We start from the raw sequence: 5,000 nt of genomic DNA on the forward strand, positions 1-5,000 counted from the left end.
GTGTCTAGGTGAGACATGACCTTTGACACGATCTAAATGTCTCAATAGAAGAGCATGGAGACAAAATACAACCAACCCCCATTGTATAAGTTATATTGTATTAACATACTCTACCATACAGATTGGACGAAATTACATTTTGTTCATTGAAAAAAGTGACATAGTACTGCTAAGACCTGAGAACGCATCTGTGTGTCATTTTTAGATTTCGTTGGGCTATTCAAAAATAGCAGATATACAAGCTCATAGCGCGGCACCGAGTGCCGCGCTATGAGCTTGTAGATCTGCTATTTTTGAAAAATCGTGAAAAATGTTGTGCAAATCTTTGAATATATATATATTTAAAGCGAGCATTTCTAGCTAAAATGTTATTGCTTCTGGGGATTCTACAAATGTCTTCTAAATCAGTTTAAAACAGTTTTCTGAAACACTTATGTTGCTATAATATTAATGTCAGTGTCAAGGAGCCCCACAACGATATGTATTTGGCTGCGGACCCCTATCTAAAAAAAAAGAAATCCAGGGACCCCCAGAAGCAAAGATTTGAGTAAAAAACAATTGCTTTATAGATATATATTCAAAGATTTGCAAAAAAAAAACACGATTAAAAAAAAAATAGCAGATCTACAAGCTCATAGCGCGGCACTCGGTGCCGCGCTATGAGCTTGTATATCTGCTATTTTTTTATAGCCAAAAGTATAAAATATGGATAAAGTGGTTACACAGATGCGTCCCCCGGTCTTAAAGGGTTAAATGACTGTGCTCTGCCGGTGTGGATTTCAGCATCCACAGACTGCAGCCAGAACTGAGAGTAATAATCTGCTCATAATTTAATCATCGTAGGAAGAGACATTCTCGACATGTACTGTATACATGAATATATGTTTCTTCTAAAAAATGCTTTATTAGTGAGTGAATAAAGTAATTCAGAATGATGAATACATATCATCTCTGTCGGGTGGAAACCTCATTATGTCCAACACTGTCACTTTTCAGGATTCAAATTCAAAAATATAAAGTAGCAGAAACACGTCGCTTCGCGTCGCGCTTCGCGTCGCGCTTCGCGTCGCGCTTCGAGCTTGTGGTTTTGCTACTTTTGATGCTTTTGTGTGATGCTGTAGCAGTGGTGGAAAGTAACTAAGTACATTTACTTAAGTACTGTACTTAAGTACACTTTTGAGGATTTTTTACTTTACTGGAGTATTTACCATTTTCAATATTTTTTACTTCTACTCCACTACATCTCAGAGGCAAATATTGTACTTTTACTCCACTACAATTATTTGAAAACTTTAGTTACTAGTTACTTTGTAGATTTTGATCGTTATTACAACACATACATTAACCACTTCAGCCCTATATACATTTCGGCCATTTGAAAATAGCAGATCTACAAGCTCACAATGCGTCGCATCGCGACGCATTGTGAGCTATTTTCAAAAGGTTGGCATACATTTGAAAACTTGAAATGGGACATTCTGTATAATGAGTGCTTTTACTTTTGGTACTTGATGCCAATATTTGTTTTTACTTTTACTCAACTACATTTAGAATTCCGGACTTTTACTAGTAACAGAGTATTTCTACATTGCAGTATTGATACTTTTACTTAGGTAAAACATTTTAGTACTTTTTTCCACCACTGCACTGTAGTATGATCAAGTATAGGGCATTGATTTATGCAAAAACACAAAAAGTTAAAATAGGTTTCTGCCCGACAGCATCATTTAAGTATTTAACCCTTTAAGATCCTAAATCCTAACAGTTTTTTGAAAAAAATCGAAAACATTTTTTTCCAAGATTTTTCAAAAATAGCAGATCTACAAGTTCATAGCGCGGCACTCGGTGCCGCGCTATGAGCTTGTATATCTGCTATTTTTGAATAGCCAAAGACACCTAAAGTGACACAGATGCGTTCCAGGTATCAATGGGTTAACAGCAGTCTGAAACTGCAATGTGACTGTTTTTCAAAAAAATTGCTCCAAATGCCATCTGCCTACTAAAGCATCATTTAGGGGCCTTGTCTTTCTGCCATGCATTTCTATGGTAAAGACATGCTGGAGTGTTTTTTTTTGGGGGGGCAGAGCGCCCAGGGTGCTTCCAGCAGAACTTTTGGAGAGGAGCACTGCTCATTAATGTCATATTTCATCCTCTGGCTGTGTCTGGCAAACTGGTCATTTACGACACGATATGTTTACCGTTGTTTCAGCTAGGCTGTTTGTGCTAATATAATGCAGATGACGGGTCGTTTGAGCACAGCAAAGGTTGATAGGTTCGAACGCTGCCGGCGTCAATAGACACTGCGTGCGACTACTTTTTGTATATAGGCTATGTGATATCCAAAGTGCTCCTCAGCACTCACACAATGCTTTCTGTGGACATGCTGCCCCTTATACTTCCTCGTTTGATAATGTTGCGCAATGAAAATAGTAGATACAAGCTGGAGCTCGGCTATTTTCAGCGTGCAAAACCCCGCCATACAACGGAGCATAGATGAGGGGCATTAGATTTTCCCTCAGACAGTCTCCTAAAATGTACTATGCAGAAGAAACAAAGAGAACCGTGCACGTGCAGGTACCGTGCACGGTGCACCCAGAGTATCAGTGCTCTGCAGTACTTATTCAACTTCAAGATTTATTGTCACATCACACGTTTACAGGGGTAAAAGTGTTAATGGGGGGGGATTGTTTTTGTACAAGCTCCCAATGCTTTGCAGTCAAAATGTATATGAGTAAAGAATAGAAAAAGAAACAAAGCAAACAAAGGTAACAAGACACAAGAATAACACAGTCTCTTGTAAGTAAAGACAACACTTAGCAGCAGATATAGAATCACCGTCTCTTGTGCAAGTGAGAGACAATACTTAGCAGCAGGTGTATATAATGTATAGTAGAATTGACCTCTACAGCACCTTGGTCGACCACGGTCGTTTTTAAACGTGCTTTATACAATAAAGTTTGAGTTGAGTGGAGATATAGAAAGAACAGTCTCTTTTGCGTGTGATGAGAGACATCGTTTCGCGGCACGTATCAGGCAGTAGGAACACAGACAGGGTACCGTGCATGTGAACAGTATACCGTGTCAGGGTATAAACCCAGACTATCAGCGCCGCTCATCTCTGAGCCTCATTCATCAGCCTCTCTGGCGTGCGTTACACACACATGATCAGATGACATGGAATAAACACAGCAGTTGCACAAACATACAGACGAGCAAATGTGTACAGTAGATAAGCAGGCGCGTACACACACACACACACACACACACACACACACACACACACACACACACACACACACACACACACACACACACACACACACACACACACACACACACACACACACACACACACACACACACACAGTGGTCTCGTTGTGATTGAAGGGCTGCTATAATACAGCAGCCATCTGCAGCCACTCAGATAGGGAGAGGGCTCTGAGCATCTGTGACTCCGGCACGGAGAGAGGATTGATATAGAGGGGATGACGGAGTGGCGGATGGAGGGATGAGGGTGTAATAATGGAGGGGTGGACAGACTCTATCCAGCCCTCCGTCACACCCCTCATCAGCGTCAAGCACCCCCAGATTGATATCTAGTTGGCTTGGTGGATCCCGTTCCAGGGACAGGGACATTTCCCAAGACTTGGCAACATTTTCGAATAGCTGACGAATAAAATAGGCCTCAAGTGTTTCAAACTGTTTCTCATTTTGCAGGGGACCCCCTGGAACCCCCGCCCCCCCCCCCCCCCTACCAAGAACCCCTGGTGGTCCCCAGACGCCACTTGGAGATCCAGTGCGGACAGAAGGATGAGGCGGTGATGAAGGGGTGGACAGAACGTTCCCCGCAACGGGGGCAACGGGGCGAAGAGACCAGGGTTGTGAGGGGGGGCGTGGCCGTCACCCCATAAAGAGGGTCGCAGCTCATCTGTGTCAGAGAGCGAGGGGGTCGGGAACTCTCTCTCTGCAGGGCTTTGGAAGCGGCGCGCGCATGTGTGTGTGTGTGTGTGTGTGTGTGTGTGTGTGTGTGTGTGTGTGTGTGTGTGTGTGTGTGCATGCTTTTGTCTGGGTGTTTGAATTCATACCATAGATGGGTTGGGAGTTACATAATGTTGGGGTTCCAGTGTGTGCGCGCACAGACACACGCACCTCAGCAATTGTATGTCATCTAACAATAAAGTCACCCGTACGGTATGTAAATGACCAGGAAATGGTTATTTAAAGCTACAACTAAAACTACAGATGGCAGAGCATCTAGCGTCCAATCCTGTGCACTGTCTGCCTCAAATAACTTTATTGACATTGTCAACCAGTTGGTGTCCAACCCCAGGGTCTAAAGGTCACAATGGAAGAGTAGTTAGACCACCACTCAAAGTGGTGGTCCGGGGACCCCCATGCAGGGGTCCTTGAGGGGGTCCCAAGCCCTAATTTATTTTTCATTATATTATTATATTCTAAAATAGCTGACCTACAAGCTCATAGCGTGGTTGTGATTGCAGAAAAATGTTGACAAATGTTGACAAAATTGGCAAAGCTTCTCTTATGGAATTCCCCCCCTGGCACAATAGGTTTTCAGATGGGGGTCCACGGACAAATATATATCCATTTGGCGGTCCTGGGTCATGAAAATAAGTCCCGGATGGAAGCTTTAACCCTTTAAGACCTGGAACTGTGTCATTTTTAGATTTGAGCTAAAAAGCATTATTTTACACTTTGGGCTATTCAAAAATAGCAGATATACAAGCTCATAGCGCGGCACCGAGTGCCGCGCTATGAGCTTGTAGATCTGCTATTTTTGAAAAATCGTGAAAATTTGTGCAAATCTTCTGAATATATATATTTTTTACAGCGAACATTTTTAACTCAAATCTTTGCTTCTGGGGGTCCCTGGAACAAAATATTTTGATGGGTGTCCGCGGCCAAATACATATAATTCTGGGGGTCCTTGACATGAAAAAGATTGAGCACCACTGACATAGAAACATACGTTTTTCAGAATA

The 5,000-nt window shown here is 42.4% G+C and overlaps 2 protein-coding genes across 2 annotated transcripts in view; both read right to left on the reverse strand.

Moving 5' to 3' along the window:
- LOC308079212 (mixed lineage kinase domain-like protein) overlaps nucleotides 1-798 on the reverse strand; it is a 165,920-nt gene extending 165,122 nt beyond the window's left edge. The window contains exon 1 of the mRNA XM_080420589.1: nucleotides 795-798. The gene's annotated coding sequence lies outside the window, so the exon portion shown is untranslated. The remainder of the gene's footprint in view (nucleotides 1-794) is intronic.
- sema3aa (sema domain, immunoglobulin domain (Ig), short basic domain, secreted, (semaphorin) 3Aa) overlaps nucleotides 1-5,000 on the reverse strand; it is a 92,825-nt gene that overhangs the window by 58,973 nt on the left and 28,852 nt on the right. The window lies entirely within an intron of this gene.

This window comes from Gymnoscopelus braueri (genome assembly GCF_963280865.1).
Source record: "Gymnoscopelus braueri genome assembly, chromosome: 23".
NCBI lineage: Eukaryota > Metazoa > Chordata > Actinopteri > Myctophiformes > Myctophidae > Gymnoscopelus > Gymnoscopelus braueri.